General features: G+C 36.2%; 2 long non-coding RNA genes across 3 annotated transcripts in view; one reads left to right on the forward strand and one right to left on the reverse strand.

Annotated features, from left to right (window-relative positions):
- Positions 1–1,982: 1,982 nt before the first annotated feature.
- On the reverse strand, positions 1,983–18,784 carry LOC122232685. Its single transcript, XR_006210074.1, has 3 exons — positions 18,697–18,784; positions 8,923–9,116; positions 1,983–2,135 (listed from the first exon to the last, which is right to left on the reverse strand). It is a non-coding gene; the product is annotated as an uncharacterized LOC122232685 (long non-coding RNA).
- LOC122232684 overlaps positions 12,066–19,686 on the forward strand; it is a 42,197-nt gene continuing 34,576 nt past the window's right edge. For both annotated transcript variants that reach the window (XR_006210072.1, XR_006210073.1), the window contains exons 1-2: positions 12,066–12,106; positions 12,856–12,981. This is a non-coding gene — a long non-coding RNA (uncharacterized LOC122232684). The remainder of the gene's footprint in view (positions 12,107–12,855; positions 12,982–19,686) is intronic.

Below are 19,686 nucleotides of genomic sequence, written 5' to 3' on the forward strand. Positions count from 1 at the left end.
AAGTAAACCAAATGCAATTTCTTTTGGCTAATTGTAAGCTCTTTGTGGCTGGGATTGTTCATATGTTTCCGTTGCATTTCAGAGCCCCTAACATTGTTCTGGGGTATAAAAAGTGCTTTCCAATGCCAGTACTTTGCTAGATGGTTTATAATCCTGACTCTTTAAGACCACTGGTCAAACCAAGAGACATTTATGTAATGCCTACTGTGGAAAAGTATCTCCCCCATGTGTTATTCATCAAGGAAACTCAAACACATTTTAAACAATGTAAACTGTGCTGAGGTGGAAAGATGTTGGACCAGATACCCCCCCCCCCACCCTACCCCCACACTCCTCTACTGGCCATCTGACTCAGTAAGGATTTGAGAAAGTGAGATGCTGAGTGCAGATGCTTGGCAAATTTAAGTCTCGTTCACTTTTATAAGGCTCTGCATTGACAGCTTACCATGGTATCCCTAGCTCATTCTCTCAGCTCCTCCATGTCTGTGACTTTGGGTGCAGAAGAAAGGCAAAAAAAATGGACAAAAGTCCAGTGAGTGAGGGGGTGTGATCACAGCTGGGGACCCGTAGGATTATATTGCACTTAGAGCCTGAATTTTAGAAAATATTTAATGTGATGGGATGACACATCTGTTCACCAGTCTCAATAACCTACATATCTACATGTCAAAGTCAGTCTTCTAGTCTTCACACACAACACCGATTTTGAGCATTGAGGTAGCACTGCTCTGAACTACTTGGGCTTTCTCATATGGCAATGAATTTGACTAAGGGTATACACTAGTGTCTTATGACATTGTGACTAATTATTGAATATGATTCCAGAGAAGGAGAAGGTCTCATCAGTATCCTTAAAGGGCATACAGGTAAATGGCCCAGAAATTTCAAAGACTAGAGACACACATGAATAAGTTGGAAAGGAAAAAATAAATTACTATATACTACTCATTGATATAATAGCATGGCTAAAGAACTCATTAAGTTCAGTCACTACAAAACTCAGTGGCTCTTCCACCCTTCAGGTCTTGACTGGAGATGCAGTTCATCAATGATCAGGAAGAAGAGTTTTATAGGAAAAGGACATGATTGAATATCTCCTATACCTAGAATTGGGGATATGAGCAGTGGAGGTGAGAACAGGTGTGAATTAGCACTATCCCACCATCATATTTTGATTCACATGATTCATATACTTCATAACATCAAGTGTCTTTTAGAGCATCTTAAGACCTAGCCATCTGTTTGGTCATATCTCTATGGTGAATGCATTGGAATCTTTGCTTTTTTTCCCAGAAGATCTGAATTTGAACCTAGTTTGCTACTTCTTCACTGTTTGACCTTGTACCAGTTGCTTATCCTTTCTGAACTTGAGTATTCTCACATGCCAAATGAGACTATTATAATACTTAATACTAGGATTGTGGGTATAAAGATGAAATAGGTTTAGTTAAGTACATAAAGATGGCTCATAGTGAATGTTAATCCTTTCAATACCTCAGTAAGTAAGTAGCAGAAGGTAGAATGGCAAAATCATTTGACTCAGTGTTAGAAGACCTTGGTGTTACATGTATGTGGCAGCTAACTTGGGTGTAGCCTTGGATAAAGCAGAGAGGTTCTCTGTGCCTCAAGTCTTCTGGCTGAGAAATGAGAGGGGTCACTTTAGAAAGAGCATATTCAAAAAGGTGCATACCACAGAAAGCACAGAAAAGAAACTTTGCTGGGAAGGGAAGAGGCATCTTTTAAAATCTATCTGAAATTTTAGCTAATATCAGACCTTTGTCTTAGGGATTTTGCAAGAAATATATATACTTTCATGCAGTGCATAACCTAATAACAATGTGACTACAAACTATAAATAGTCTAAACATATATACCTTAATATTAAGGATAATGACTATCATTTATGAAGTATATCATGCCCAAAACTGAGCTGGAGCTTTATACGAAGCATTTCTTTTCTCCATGAAAATTCCTGTATTTGGATGAGGAATCTGAGTTGCAGATATGTTAAGTTTCCAGGTCCTATGAATCAGAAATAGTGGAAATGGAATTCCAATCCAGGTTTCTTTAGTTCTAATTGGAGTCTCCCATACAACAAGCCATTCTTGCATCCAAATCAATGTTGGCCTTTCAATCTGTTAAAAAAAAACCAAACAAACAAAAAAATGAAACAAACAAAACAAAACAAAACCCCACCTATTTAGTTGCTGCAGTCATAATCTAAACTTTTCTTGGTCTTCCTCTTCAGAGTTTGCTTCCAGAAGCACATGAAGAAATCCCTCTCATTCCTTTTTAACCACAGCCTGTTTAAAGTCCAAATGTTTTCCTAATTTCAGATTTCACACTTACTAACCAGACTTAATTCCAATTATCATTTTAATTGTGAAAAACCAAAACCATGTTCAAAGACACACTTTTGCCATGCTGGAGAATAGTTGAAACAATATGCTTTGTGTTTTGAAGAAAATTCCAAAAAACAATCCCAGAAATGGTTCACTTCACTGAAATGATTGTATGTCCTGCTAAGTTGACTGCTTTGATTATAAATGGAGCTTTTTAAAAGCCTTCATACTGGCATGGATTTAAAAAAAATCTGCCTCAGTGCTTCATTAAATTTCTTCCCACCCCTCACTCCTAAATATATTCCATAACTAAGGTATGAGAGCTCTACATTAGTGAGATAGACACACCGAGAGAAGAGTAGACTAGAAGAACATATAGAATCTATCTCATGTTACTTTTCTTAGTTATCCTGGGATCAATGGTTTTACTCAGCAGTCTGTTTTTCTCCTAGAAAACTTCATCTGGAACCCCCATATTGAGAATCAGTTGTATATGTTGATGTGGAACTGAGGGACTCAGAATTTGACCCATTAGTTTTTTTTTTTCTAGTTGTGAGAGACAGATCAAAGAATACATTCATAGTGCCCAGAAGACTTTGCGGAGTTTAAAAACACTGCTGAGATCATTCATGGATTTTCTCAGATACTTTTTTTTTTTTAATGAAGATTCCTTCTGTAACATATCCTAAAATCTTACCTTCAATTTGTCACTTGAAATGAAGTGACTAGACTACCTGGCTTATCTCTGAGGTCTCTTCCAATTCTAATAATCCCAGGTTCCACTGAAGATTCCACCCAGAAAGTGAGATGAGAAGTCTTTAGTATGGCTTTGCCATACATGATTTTATTTCATTAGGAATATGCTGAGGGGCATATTCCGAGGAAGCTGGGGTTTAGGTAACTTTCTTTTTCACTCTCTCCATACCAACTCCTTCTAATGATGAATCTATGTAAGAGTCTTAAAAACAATTTATCATTGTGTTATACTAAGTGAGCTGCTCAACATCTGTAGATGTTTCCTATGCTGGCTCATTCCATTCATTGTCCTCAAACACTGTGATTCCCACTAGGTCACAAAATGCCTCCAAACATATGGCAAATAATGCAACTAATTCAAAAAATAATGCAACTAGTTACATGTTTAGGAGCTTTTGTTTTGTTAACAATTTGACCTTTAACCTTCTGTATGACCTAGAGCACTCCCTAGCATCAGTATTTTATTTAAAATGACCTGGCTTGGGGGCGCTTTGGTGGCTCAGTTGATTGAGTGTCTGACTTCAGCTCAGGTCATGATCTCATGGTCTGTGACTTCAAGCCCCATATCCGGCTCTATGCTGACAGCTCAGATCCTGGAGCTCTCTTCGGATTCTGTGTCTCCTTCTCTCTGCCCTTCCCCCACTCATGCTGTCTCTGTCTCTCAAAAATGAATGAATGTTAAAAACCTAAAAAGATAAAAATAAAATAAAATGATCTGTCTTGGAGAGATGAGCCTTGAGGTCTTTTTGGCTCTAAAATTCTATTAATCTCTTCACTGTGCTAAGCAGAGACGTATATACAGACTAACGTTAAAATATAGTCCTGCCCCCAAAAGAAGTCGAAAATCGGATTGAAAAGCTCACTAAGGCTCCCATGTAAAAGACATTGCATGTCAATGGGGGGTCTGTGAAGGCTTTGAACAGGGCAGTACTGCTGATAAAAATTTTAAATGGAATAATACAAAATTCTGAGGAGGACAGCATAATGGCGTAAAGATACTATGGTGCTAACCAGAGAATCCTTCGTGGTAGAGAGGAAAGTTGGGCCAACTTATGAAGAGACAATGTGGTGAACTCTTAGGTTTCATCTTTGCATTGCTTCAAAGATTCGTTTGCTTATGTTTTATTAATAATATTGTCACATTATTTTTTTTGCCAATTTATAGTCAAAAGCATAAAGTATTGAAAAACAAGTATATTTTTGCTCTTATTAGAATAGTTTTTAAAATATATATATTTCCTAAATGTCTTCCAAAAGAAAATGGAGTCATTATAAACCCATACCTACCTCATTTTTGTAAGGGAAAGGGAAAACTTAGAGACAAAATTCTGTAAGCCCCTATGGGAATCAATGAAGTTTGAAAGATAAAATTAAACAATCTGGTTAGAATTTTTATGAAGAGAAGTGAATTTTTATTGAGAACTTCTAAATACACATTACCACTTTACTCTTTATTACCTATTCTCTTGCCATTTCTTTGCCTCCTTTTCTTGCATATAAAATAGTGATAATGATTGGACTGACTTCAACAATTCATGAGTATTAAATACAACAAACATTGTAATTAGTCAAAATAAATGAAAGAGAAAACACATCTCTAAAAACATTAAAGAGAAAAATAATCATTGCTTTTTGTTTTGATTGCTCAAATTCATATTAGGATTCTACCACTTAAGACAGTTACCTATCAAATCTTTCAGTCCTCCGTTTCTTTATTTGTAGAAATGGGACACCAGTAGCAACTCTTTCCTGGCATAGTTGTGAGGATCAATGACATCACAAGCATGGAGAGGAAACAAAGGCTGACATATGATCAGCCGTCCATAGATGGTAGCAATTATTGTGTCTATAACTTGCACATATTAAAATTCATGCTGGGTAAAGGGAAAGAGGTGGTGGCAGCCAGGCTTTATGTTATATATGTTATGTTACTCTATTTTATTTATTTATTTTTAAAGTGTATTTATTTCAAGACAGGGAGAGTGTGAGTGGGGGAGGAATAGAGAGAGAGGGAGAGAGAGAGAATCCCAAGCAGCTTCCACGCTGTCATCTGGAGCCGGATGCAGGGCTCGAACCCACAAACTGTGAGATCATGACCTGAGACAAAACCAAGAGCTGGACACTTAATTGGCTGAGACATCCAGGTACCCCTCGATTTATTTTAGATTGCTACCTTGGATTTTGGAAAAGAAAATACTATCGCTGGTAACAAAATTACCTTAGTACTGTATTTCTTAAGACATGCAAAGGCAACAGAGGCTAAAAAGCCAAGCTAAATATATTACCAGCTTATGTTCAGGAAGGAAATACAGATAGATGGCTGAATGGATGGATGAATAGATAGATACAATACACTGCACATTTGACACACTACTCCAAATCATTTTGCAAAACTTTCTAACATGCTTTGCCTTTTGTTCTCAGGAAATAAAAAATATATCTAATATATATTATATATTTATTTGTTATATTTATATAAAATTATATATAAATTTTATATTTATTCATATATTTATTTATTAAATATATTATATATATAATTTATATCTATAATTTCTCTAATTGCCAAGGTGGCACATGTTAAAAAAGATAATTTGGAGGGCAGAAGAAAGCATAAAAAATGAGTTTGGAATTTGCATAGAAATTTCCTGTCAAGAGATAAAAGACTAGCATATTTTCTTCCAGTCTTTTTTATAGTTTTATTACTTGAATTCATACTCTCTATGAAATGTTATATCCCTAATTTTACTTAAAATCATATTATGAGCACATTCTGACTCTGAAAATTATTAAAAAAAATTATTAAATAACTACACAATTGCCCTCATATTATCCCAAAATTTAAAAAAAAATCAGTTAATAAATGCCCTTTTCACATGATTGTTGTTCTCAAATAGGTTATGGAGTTGGGGGGTTAATTAAGTACTGAGCACCAAATGAGGGTCTCTGTATTGTACTAGCCCTATGGGATGGAGAAATACAGAGTATTTGGAGAAAAACACAAATTCAGATAAATACAAAAAAACAGAGTTTCAGATTCAGGGTAGAGATATTTTTGAAGGAAGAGAGAAAAGGAGGGAGGAAAGGAGATGCAAAGAATGAAGAGAGAAGGCAGGAAGCAAGAACAGCAAAGAGTCATAAAACAGTGTTTTGCACACCCTGGGTTGTGATTCATCAGCATTTATAAATAACAAAAATGGATAGAAGATAAAATATTAGAGACCATTAAATATAATACTGGTAAATATTGTTTATGAAATTTTGTTTCGGTTATATTATGTACTCTATCATGATAGAAATGCATTTCTGACTATGAATCGGGGCGGGGGATGTTTAAAAACGACTGTTAGACTACTAAAACTTCAGTCTTTATGTAGTTACTGAAGTCCATTGAGCCTAATAATACTTTAACTTTATAGAAGTTTAAGATCCAAAGAAGAAGAATGATGTGCTCAAGGGCACAGGGCACATACAGCCAGAGCCAGATTCCACTCCACTGCCCTTTTCTCACAACACCAAATATTAAGTTGTGAATTGTACTTTTTTTCTGTCAAACTCATGATTTGTTCTATATCCAGTCATTGTGCAGTTCCCTCTCAGATTATTTTTAGTTCTACTGAAAGCCTGTTGACTCATTGGAGCCATCTATGTCTTGTTTGTCACACTGAATGAAGGACTTGGACAAAGCTATGGTATGGAGACAGAACTAAAATTACAGATTCCGATGCAATGGCATTTGCATTTCTAGCCCTACAGTGTTTTATAATCCTATTGTAAATACAGTCAGTGTCAAATTGTGTGGTGATTATACCAAAAAAACCACTCTATGTGCCAACAGAACATTCTCAGGTATTATGCCTTTAAGTTAAAATTTATCGAAATAAAATGAGCAGGGGGTAGGGAGGGGGGATAGAAGTACAATGCAGTTTGCATTCTTCAGAAGCCTTGCTCAATAAGTACTGAGTTTTGATCGATTGATACAGTGTCATATTTGACTAAAGAGGTGGGGAAGTTGCTACTGTCGCTTTGTGCTGGATGGCAGCAGAATGCACTATTGATTTTATATGTTGGATGGGTTGTCAGTGTATAGTGCATTGTTGATTTTGACTTTTATAGCCAACATGTTTCCTTTAATTGGATCATTTGTAAAAGAGAGGAGGGGACCTGTTCTCCTTTGACAGTGACTGATTACGATCATTTCATGTTTGTCAATATTTGATAAACCCACTCTTACCCAACAACATGGCTGCCTTTATGCATTTGTTCATTCGGTTCCACTTCTCTATTTACCCCAGTATCACTTGCGACTGGTCTGCCCCAATTTTCACTCGCAATTCACTGCTGTATTTACTCTTTCAGCAGCACACAGTCAATTTTTTTCTCAAGTTTGCCAAGCAAGTCCCTCTGACAATAACAACCAATCTACTTCTGAACAATCTCTTTGGTCTCCAGACCCTGCCTATCCTTTTTCCTTTGGCAACTGCTACAAACTGTCAAGTTATGCAGAACAGTTCAAATACCCACCATGAACCTGTAGTTGTCACACATCTTGAGCTATCAGATCAGGTTTCCTAGAGGAAAGAATAATCCATTGCTCTCTCATATCGGGATTATTCCATACCTGTGGATGATAGCCTGTAAATTCATTCTGAGTGGAGACCATGGTTCTTACAATCTTCATTTGTTCCCAGAAAGCACCATTATATGTAATTAAGAGGAATTGTGAAATGGTGTTTTGTGTCCTAGATGCTCATTTGACAGCTGCTGTTTTATCTTTTTGTACTCTACAGTTGTTAGTGTCTTCCAGACACAATACAATAAAACAGAAACTTCCTAGCCCCTGTTTTCACCTAAATTCTGTAGGTGTAGATTAGGAAATGTTTCTGAGGACAGTAGAATGTTTCTGAGGAAAGTAAAATGTCTCTGAGGTAAAAACAGGTGTTTTTAGGAACAGGAATCTTAGTGGGAAAAGACTAGACTGCAGTTAAGAGGTCTGAATCATGGTCCTGTGGACCTTGGGCAAGTCATTCAACTTACTTGTGCCAGAATTTATTCACCTATAAATTATGAAGGTCATATTAAATGGTTTTGAAAATCCCTTCCACAGTTCCTTACAATTCCATGGTCCTCGAATATGAGGCTTCAGTGCTCCCTGACAGAAACTTGCAAGGCAACCTATGTATTTTTCAGAAAGAGACTTTCTGAAATAGGTAGATGATTCGGGAAAATTGAGGCATCCTACTGTTCACTCTCTGGACAAATGTTGCCAGACTGCCTCTAGATGTTCTCCAAGTAATGATGGATGATAATACTGCTACTCTTTTTTTTTCCTGTATTCTGCAAATCATATGCCTTGTTGACAGGTTTTCCTATTTGTGCCAAGGATGATTGTTTCAGAGACCAATTCTTTTTAATTAGAGGATTCTGACAGCATGTAGTCAAATATAGCATATTGGTTATTTGCAGGTACAAATATTCAGTGTAACCTTATTGACATGAAAAAAAAACAATACAATTGGAATTAGTGAGATTCAGAGGAAGGTATTATTGGCTGTATGGCAAAAAAATAAATATGAAAATGCTACATTGTAGGCATTTCTCACTTAGCATTATATACAAGGAGACATTTTCATTTACTTAAAATATTTGGAAATCAGGTATAATAATATTAGAAAAAATATGTGATCTGGGATTTTGTACTCATTGTAATTATTGTCATATATAAGATCTAAACCAACTTTACTAAAGGTAGATTTGAGTCTGAACTGATTGAGCAACAAATTTTAATATAGTTTTATTTATTTATTTTTTTTCTGATCATTACCTTCCAATGTGTCATAAGATTTTTCTTCTCATCTCTTAAGACATAGGAGGCTGCTATTAGAGTTAACCAGTCACTCTGGTAGAGGAAACTCAACTCCTTCCGTTAGGGACCTCTGTGGTGGTGAGTGGGGCTTGCTCTTGAACACCCCTTCCTTTCTTCCTCCTTTCTCCTTTAGTGGGTTGACTGCTGGGAAACTGATAGAAAAGATCAAGTAATTCTCACTTAATTGTGAAACTGTAGAGAGCCTATATGTTGTGGGCATTGAAATTGTGGTTCGAGGTATACATGTTAAGTCCTATTAGAGATAAGCTCTCTGATGTGGAGAATGTGTTCTATGGCTTAGCTTCTCATTATTTCTTCTCATTCCAATTATTGGTAATATGTGAGGTATTTTACTATCAGGGAATCTTCTAGTAATCAGAGGCACCTTTTGGTTAAGATATATGCAAGTCATTTCAAGTCTGCATATGCTTGATGCATACAGTTGACCCAAGGGAAATTTACTTTACACACCTTTGCTACTTCAATGATATGAGTGCATGGATGTCCCTTTTCTTTGTCTACAAATTCTCTCCATTTATTTTTCACCTGCTCAAATAGGTCCAAGGTTAGATCAGCCAGAATTATGTCTCAACAGATGCTTAACCAGGGAATGAGAATCAGTTTTCTGGAAGACACCATCAAGCTCTACAATGAATTGGATATTGAAGCACTCCCTTCCCAACAGAGAGAGAAAAGAAAAAGTCACAACATTATGTCCCAAGATTGACATTTCACAATTAAGTAAATTTTCTTGAATTCTTCATTTGCCTTTAATATAGGCTGAAGTTCTGAAAAAACAAAACTGGTTCTACAGGAACATGCATTACATCGTGACTTGCTTTAGAATGGTGTGTACTTGGAACTTCTTTTCAGCTTTGTGATGTTGATTTTAATCTAATATGAGTGGAACATTCCATTCAATATAATTCTACATAATCTGAATTTGTGCTGTATTGAGAGACTCTTAATATACTGAAAACTTTTCTTTGTTCTTGAAATTGCCAAATCACATATTTATCAATAATTTGAGATCTAAACTGAAACCACTAGATAATTTTAAGACAAAAACCATTATTTTCTTAGATGCCAGAAATTTCACCTACTATATCTTTGGTACTATCAGTACAAATGTCAAGACAGTGAAAGAGGCAAATGATATCTTTATAACAAAAGTAAGGGTCTGCCATCCACACTTTGATGTCAGTTGCCTGTTGTAACTAACTATACCTGGCCAGGTCAGGAAAACCCAAGGATTAGCAACCAGAGCATCTAATTATTCAAAATCATATTAAACATCCCACTTATGGTTGCATAGGTTGAAGAAAGCAAGATCAGATGTCATACCAATGTATAATACTCTATGTTATAATACTCCATGTTATGCTGCATACTCTTAGGAAGAGAATAGTAAATACAATCCAAAAGAAGTACAAGAAATAGTACTAACATTTCAGAAGGCACAGGTCCATCAAAACATTCCCAATGCCATATATGACAAAGTTCACAAAGGAATTCTATAGAAACTGTATCAAATTCATTTAGGCCCAGGAGAGAGAGTGTGGACCAGTATAAGTCATGAATGTAGGTAAAATAGTACCAATCAAAGAAAGAAGAAATTATTCCAAGCAGGTCAGTTTCCATACCTAGGGCACACTATATTTACTCTAGATAGATCTATAAAGGACACATCAACCAAAGGCTGGTATTCAAAACACAAGGCAGGCAGGGAATTCTCTCTAGCCTTATTGTTCAGTGTTGTTGGTTTTATTTTTCCCTTTCTTCTTTTTTCTGCTTTTAAGGGTTTCAGTCATTTTTATTCATTTCAACAGCAGGTGTGAAATAGTAGGCTGTCATCTGCCTTTTTGTAGTGCTGCGGGCCAAAATTATAAATGGGTTGACATTAATGGCAGTCGAGAATTTAGTGCTGTATTGGTAGATGGTATTGAAAATGTTTTGATATGACAGATGGAATGCCTACTGCTGACACTTCAGTTAGACTTTAGCTGGCTACATGTGGCAGAGGGTTTTTTTTTAATGCTTTGCTGTTGGTATCTAGGTTTTAAGGCATTTCTTCATCTTTATACTCCATTCTTCTTTCTCTCTTTTCTCTGATGTTTAATTTTTTTTATCTTTTCTCTTTGCTTTCAGTTTTTGGCATGACTAAGAGCTAATGGAGAGTGAGGATGGTCTCACTCAACTAGAAAGAGTAGGACTTGAGTGAGAAGAACTGAGACTTCTTATCCTTTATCAAACTTCCTTAGGAAGGAAATGCCCGAGGCATCAGAGGTCTTCCACAGTGCATGCACCTATCCTGCTCTACACACACACACACACACACACACACACACCAGAGTCTGGTTAAAGTAAACACCAGGAAAGCCCTGGTAGGCAGAATTCTCTCAACTCAGCTGGATAGGTTACTTTGCAGAAAAATAGCAGTGTTCCATGTTTAAATAAGTTTGTGAAATGCTGGTTAAACAAAGATGAATGAATTTCTTTTCCAAAGAACTCCTCAGAGTCTTTGAAGAGTGATTTTCAATGTATGTTGTCTTTCAGTCACTATGGTCCCTAGGTTGTTACTTCTTAGGGTCTCTTAGTTAATTTCATTTATCCATGAAAAGACTTGTTCTGTTAGACCAGACAAATGTTGACCTTAACTACTTTATGCGAAAGATTATCTTTCCCATATTACTTTTCTCAAGAGTTTCAGAGATAAAAAAATATTTTTCTTTGTTTTCATCCTTGTGAACTCTGTACTTGCTCATACACGTTTTTCCTCAATTGGATAAGGTAGGTTATGATACCAGGCTGCCTCAAATTCAAATTTCCTACTACCTAAGTTTTTAGAAACTTCAATTTGAAGAGTCACAGTATAGAGCTCATTTCTGAAAATTTAAGAAGATAGCTCATCTCATCCTTAAAATTAAGAAGTATTTTAAAAAAAAATTTTAATGTTTATTTTTTGGAGAGAGACAGACAGAACACGGGCAGGGGAGGGGCAGAGAGAGAGGGAGACACAGAATCTGAAGCAGGCTCCAGGCTCCATGCTGACATCACAGAGCCTGAGGCAGGGCTTGAACACACAAACCTTGAGATCATGGCCCAAACCGAAGTGGGACACTCAACCGACTGAGCCACCCAGGTACCCCCAAATTAAGAGATATGTTTGCTTTTACTTTTTGAAAAGTAAACACTTTACTGTTTCTCTTGAAAATATCTGAGCGCTTACCTTTTCCCATATTGTCAACAGCAAATATCTTTATGTGTAAATTTTATCAATTCTTCAAATATTTGTATATTTCATTATTGAAAACATTTCAAAACTGTTCAGACAATCCTAATGTCTATATCCAATATAGATTGGGTCACATACAATAGAATAAGACTATTCTACAGGAGTGGAAAACACAATATTTATGGCTAGAAAAGACATCACCACTTATACCCTTAAGAGAGAGGATGTTAGGTAGGCTAAGGAAGATGGAGACTATATGAAAATGTCAAATAGCACTTCACCTAATAAAATAAAGAACAAAGATCTCTGTGTAGTATTGTGACACTACTGAAGAGCAATTAGTTTATTTTGCCTGTGAAAGGAGTAAAGAATTTGTAAAGATTGAATTTGGGTTGGGCCCTGAGAATGAATGGAAATGATCTGGGTGTAGGAGGGCATTTCAGGCAGCAGAAACAGCTGGAGTGGAACAACACCCAGAGCGGCATGAAGATATATGATATGTTTAGAGAATTTCAAGGAGTCTGGTTAGGACAAAATATCATGTATATAGGTAGCATTGGGTTGAGCTGTAGAGCCCCAATCCTCAAAGCTGAATTCAGGCCATAATATGAAGGCAATGGAGGGTATTGCTGAGGGTATTGGACTTTATTTTTCAGGTAGAACTAAACCAGAATGAGGATGGAAGCAGGAAGTTCTCATGTTCAGTTGCATATCTGACTGAGGGTTCTGAAATGGAAACAATAAAAAATGAATTGAGACTAACTTATTGGGCCAAGAACAAGGTACTGAAATTCTTTAAATTAGTGTAAAAGTTGATATATTTGTGACCTGGATAACTCTTTTACATTGCATTGTATTCTCTTTTATCTTGAGATGCTTTCCCACAATGTCCTTATATTTAATATGTAAGTTTTATGAAATTTTAGTCCTAATATGAAATATTTATATCAGATATTTAGGAAGGCTTGCATAAATCTAAGCAATATATTGGGATCCATGATGTCATAAACATTTAGGATATCTCAGAATTTTCCAGGGCAGTTGGCTTATGTCATAAGAAATTAAAACACCATAGGACAAAGGTAAAATAGTTGGATGAGCTCTCTGATAAAATCATCTCTGAATTGGTAGTGAACATCACATTTCGCATGTGTATTGCTTGTGAGAATTATACAATATTCTATCTAATTATCATGCAGTGAGGAAGTACAGGATCGGAAGAAGAAAGGAAATGGACTAATGATGTAATGGAAGTTCAACTTATCTAAGATTGTTGTCATCGAAATGTGTCTTATGAAAATAAGCATCTTTCAGGCAATTGAGTTTTCTGTAAATCTGAAAGCCAAGCTAGTCTCAGTCCTCCTTATGTCATGCCTAATAAAGGAGGATTATCATGCCCTGTTTTAAGGTGGAAAAACTTGGGCAATAAAGAGAGGGAGGAAACCAAAAGCTGTGAAATCAGTTGAGATTTGGGGCAGAAGTCATCATCTAATTCTACTAAGTTACGTGACAATTGTTTCTTAGTCAGTAATGGTGTGTTGTTATTACTGGTATTTCTTTGAACTTTTTAGGACTGGTATTTCTAGGAAGTTTTAACAGAAGGTGGAGATTATACTTCCAGCGAATATTTAGAATGCTATGGGAAAATAATGCAAAGACCAACTGCTTTGCATCATCCTTAAGGCTTCACAGAAAATGACATTTGTACTGAGTTTTAAAATATGAATTGAGTTTTTCCAGATGGACAAAGGGAGGGAATAGTGAATTTCTTGAAGGTTTAATATGGTGTGTTCTAAAAAGGGTGTATAACAGTAGTGGGGCGGCTAAGCAAGTCTTAAAAACTTAGGTGGAAGCCATGTTAAGACTAGCCATGCCTGTCAACATGAAGACTTAAAATGTTTCTCTGGAAGCCATCAGATGGCCTTGGAGATCTTAACCACTGATGTGACATGACAGCAAATACTGGGTAGAGTGTGGAATAGTTGCACATGAGCATAAGAACACTAACTGTTTGACATACACAATTTTAAATACAGCAGCATTATTTATATGGTAGAATCTTCTATTCCAGACCTACTACAAAATAAAACAATAAAAGCACCACTTGACAATAATAAATCAACCATGATTTGTTGCTAACTATGATGCTAATTGTCATAGTCTATGGGTTCTTGAAGAGAAAATGATGATTTTAGAGTATTTCCATATATACATAACAACCTTTCAATACATTAAATTTGAAAAAATTCAACACTTTTTTGAGTGTATAAGCATATGGTAGGTCCTGTGCTGTAGACCAGCAATAAAATGTTCAACAGGATACAACACTTGCCAAACAAAGAGCTTCAATGTATTGGTGCAACCAGGTCAGTGACTAGGAAATATTCAGCCTGGTGTAGTTAGTAAGTGCTGCTAAGGGTGAAAAAAGGGAATTCCAGGGAGAACTGTGCATCCCTGTTTTCTTTACATTTTTGTGAAGGAAGGGAGCTGGCAAAGTGAGGCTTGCTGAAGGAAGGATTATTCTAGAGACTGGTTAACACTAATATATTAATCATAAAATTATAAAGTATGTTAGTTTTTTAGGAGTGCCACAAGAAAATACAATGGACTGGGTGGCTTAAACAATAGAAATGTATTTTCTCAAGTTCTGGATACTGGAAGTCCAAAATCAAGATGTCCACAGGCTTGGTTTCTCTGAAGCTTCTCTCCTGCTTGAAGATGGCCACCTTTTCACTTTGTCCTCACATTAGCTTTTCTCTGTGCACTCCGAGTGCTTCCTCCTCTTCTCATAAGGATTGCAGTCCTAATGGATTAGACCCCTCCCCCTTATGACCTCATTTAACCTTAATTTAACCTCTTTAAAAGCCATACCTCCAAATACAGTCACATTACAGGTGAGGACTTCGGCATATGAATTTTATGGGAACACAATTCATAAAAAAAGAAATCAGCTATTTCTGTTTCAGATTTCATTTCACTAAAGTTTAACTCAGTGACTGGAGAGCTAAGTTGATAAACTAACTCAGGCAAAGGTGTTAACAGGTAACACAAATTTAATGTGTAATCTCTCCTGGCAGTATTTTCTAAAAAATGAGACTCTTTACATTTGATGTCTTGTATGAGAACTCCTGTCTTTAGGACAAACTGAGGTAGAAGGCAGTTTAAAGCCATAGATGGATTATGATGATACCCCAATTACATCCTTCTTAGGAGCAATCACCTGAGAGTCCATGCAAAGGGTCAGTCCTGCAGTCCTGTGCTGTTTTGTCAGAAAATAGAATTACAATGCACGGACTCCATACTTTACTGTGCTGAGATGTTGTGACTGCCTGCAAACTATTTATTCAGAGATTTGAACACATACACATGAACAACAGCATCAGAAGGCAGACTCTCTATGTTTCCTTTCTAGATGTTGGGTTGTCACATGCTCACAAAAATACTCCTAGCCTAAAGGGCTAAGTAGAGGGCTGGCTAGGTGTGATTGGAAAAATCTATAGAATGAGAAGAGTGGAGAGATAGAACCAGAGTTCCTCACATGCTCACAGAGGGCAGGTGTCCCCCAGACTGCTCTTGGAGGGTCCTTGAGGTTCTGTGAACCTGTTCAGGGTGCATCACAAGGGCTCACTACTTTGTTCCAGTCAGAGCAGCATGTTTCCATTGATTTACCAGCTAGGGTTCTGGCTGCAATGTCATTTGAATAAAGACTAACATCTTCTCAATCATAGGTTATAAAGCCAGGTTCTCAGTGACTTCAGAGTAATTGAGTTGGATAAACTTACAGGTGTTCTGAGAAGTAGTTAAGGGGACAAGGGGAAAGAGCAGTGGTCTCTTCCATGGATTGCTCTGCCCTTCTGGTGATTTAAATCCTGCCCATCAACCCATAGCCTCAGAATCTGCATTATGGCTCTTAAACCCTTATCTCCTACAGACTACTTAATTTCCAGTATGAATCTGTCTCTCCAATTAGACGTAGTTTTCTGTGAGGCAGGAGTCCTATGTTTCTTTTGTGGGCATTCCCACTGGGCATATTTTGCTTGACATGCAGCAATCCACTGATTTATACAGACATTTAACATGTATTTATCAGGCACCTACTATTTGCCAGGCACTCTTTTAGACTCTGGGTTTCCAGAGTTGAATAAGCTGTCCAAGTTTCCCATTCTCATGGAACTTACCATGAATGCTCAACTAATTGATATATGAGGTTCCCTGTGTGATAATGTCAGTGTTGCATTCTGTAAGATCTAAAGATTTCAGTTTATAGCTAAGAATGTAAACAAAGGACAGAAAGATTCGCTTTCTGAAGTTTGCACAAATCCAATTCCTGCTTTCTTTCCCTTAGCACATGACAAAACTAAGGGGCCTCCCAGGGGCAGAAAGAATCCATCACAAGGGACCTGGAGTTATGTTGGAAAGAATTCCAACCAAAGAGATTTATGAGGCAGTATAGTCACTGCTCAAGGGAGGGGAAGGTAGTACTATAGCTTAAGATGTTTAAAACCTGGCTGCAAGAGAAGCAGGAAAATGCACCACAGGGAACAATTCCCTGCCAGGTTCTGAGGGATGGAAAAATGACTTAATGGCACTTTCACTGTCTTAACTTAGGTGATTTTTTTCTAGTAAGCAGACATCTTCTATAATTCCCTTTGTAAATAGACTCATAAGATATAGATGTGCCTTTCTCTTATGTGACTTATACAAACCACTATTGTTGTTGTTGTTGGCTCACAAAGAGTTGGAAGTTCATGATTAAGTGATGAAATGAACTACATAGGTTAAACTGAAAACCATTTTGTTACTGAAATCTTGGGTCAAATCATGCCCAATTCCAGAGGCCAAGAGACACTCTGGGGCTTTAGAAACTCAAAGAATCAAAGAGTGAAAAAATTGGAAGGGGACCTGCAAGTTATCTATTTGAACCTTTGGTATTATGTCAATGAGCTAGAGGTTTTCATTAAAGCATCTATGGAAGGAAATAGGTTTTTGTAGATGGAAGAATTGTACATATTACAGGTTCCCTGGGCATCTGACTCCAGTCTTTTTAACATTATACTCCTCATGTGCTCTTTTCAGTTTTCTGCCAGAATGTCCTCTAGTGCCTCAAGCACTCAAGTCAATATCCCAACAGCAGTTCATACTTACAGCTAAGGTACTCTTAGCACTTCTCAGCTAGGTTAGCCTGATATTAAGCTCAAATCCCTCCTCATTCAGACAGAAACAAAATGAAACAAAACAAAAGAAGGAACAACAACAAACTTTCTAAATCAAAGAGGCCAATACTATTTGTTAATTCTTCTGAATTCCAATAAAATGCATTGTGTGTGTCACTCCTTTGGGCTTGGAATGAATTGCTTTGTACACCATCTTTTTTTTATGTTGACTTTCTTTGACCGTTTCCTGTGTGTTGCATGTGAATTCAGAAAGGTAGAGGCTTGATGGGTACTTAGTAGATTATGGGGAGAAAGTCATTTTTAATGCCAGAGAGACTGACTAGAAAGACAAAACAATCTGGGTGAGATTACTCTGGGTTGATCTATCACATCTTCAGGGACAGCAACATTTTCATGAAATCTAAATTGTAGATTTATAGGTCATATAGAAAATATGAATTTTTTCAGTTCATCTTAAGGAGCTGGCACAAACCTAATACCATGCTTGGTAAGGAAAATGTGTGTATGAAAACACATATGTGTGCACACACATACTACCAAATAATCACACTTATAAGTATAGCTGCAAAAATGCTAAGCAAAATTTTAGCAAATTAAATTCTGTGCCATATCAAAAGAATGATACACCATGGCCCAATAACATTTACACCAGGTGTGCAAGATGGGCTCACCTATTAGGACAGCCATAAATATAATTTCTCCCATCAATAGGTAAAAAGAGAGACAAAAATGTAATTAACCTAATAATTGCCCAAATGCATTTCACAAAGTTCAAATCTGTTTCTTATTTTTTTTTTAAGTTTATTTATTTATTTTGAGAAAGTGAGAGACAGCCTGCACAAGAGTATGGAAGGGGGAGGGAGGGAGAGAAGGAGAGAGAGAGAGAGAGAGAGAGAGAGAGAGAGAGAGAGAGAGAGAATCCCAAGCAGGCTCTACTCTCCTAGCTGAGCCCAAGGTGGGGCTCCAACTCACAGACCACAAGATCATGACCAAGCTAAAATCAAGAGTTGGACGCTTAACTGACTGAACCACCCAGATATCCCAAATCCATTTCTGTTTTAAAATAAACAGACTAAGGTGAAAAAAAAAGAAGCTTCAGAATGAACTAAGAATACGGATAAAGACTTGTTTTCGAAACTATGTACACCTTATTTGACTACATAACTCCAGAAGCATTTCCAATAAATTCTGGGGGAAAAAAGGAGATGCCTGCTAGCACTGCTATTATTCAACAAGTTTCTGAAGTTCTACCTGATGAAATAGGATAATAAAAATATAGAGCTATAAATACTGTAAAGGAAGTGACAAAATACCATTACTTACAGATTATAAGATTGTCTACTCCAAAAACCCAGTGAATCAAAGAAAAAAATTACTTTGAGCTAACAATGAAATACAGTGAGATTTGCAGTTACAAAATAAGTAGAGAAATCTAAAGCTTTCCTACCCAGTGGCAATAACCACTTAGAACACATAATAAAAAAAAAAAGATTCTATTTGCCATAGCAACCAAAATAAAAAATATCAAGAAGCAAAAATGCATTAGTCAAAGAAGTATATAAAACTTTATCTAACTATATATTTACACATCCACATGCACGTGTATATGTGTGTGTGTGTGTGTGTGTGTGTGTGTGTGTGCGTGTGCATGAGTAAATAAATAGAGTGATGTCCCATGTTCCTGGATGGGAAGCTACTATGAAAAAACTTACTCTTCTGAATTAAACCTTAAAGATGTCAATAACTTTTCCAAATATTTGACCTGAAAAAACTATGCTACATTTCTTCTAACAAAGTAAATGATAAAATAGCTCATTTCAAGGAAAAAAAGACACAATCAGTTCATTGTTTTATTTTTTACAACTTCAAAAATCAAAACTGTATGATTCTGGTACAGAAATAGACTAATAGATCAATGAAAAATAGAGAAAGTATAGAAACCAGCCACACTGTTCATATCAGAATTTAGAACATCATACAGAAGCAATCTTAAAAAAAAGTAGGAATGTATTTTGTTTATAAACGCAGTTGGAAAAAAAACCAAACAAATGCAAAATTTGGTTATACTTCATATACTATACCAAAATGAATCACAAATAATTTAAACAGACATATTTTTAAACTTCAAATAATAGAAGAAATATCACCAAAGAAGGAAGTCAAATAGATTTTATAGATTTTACCAAATAAACTTTTAAAACATGTGTAGAGAGAAAAAAAAAGTAACTTCAAAAAATGTAAATAAACTACTACAAATATTTTCAAAAGATACACAGGATTAACAGTTTTGTTATATAAAGCCTGTCTTCTAAT

Source organism: Panthera tigris, chromosome D3, assembly GCF_018350195.1.
Source record: "Panthera tigris isolate Pti1 chromosome D3, P.tigris_Pti1_mat1.1, whole genome shotgun sequence".
Taxonomy (NCBI): domain Eukaryota; kingdom Metazoa; phylum Chordata; class Mammalia; order Carnivora; family Felidae; genus Panthera; species Panthera tigris.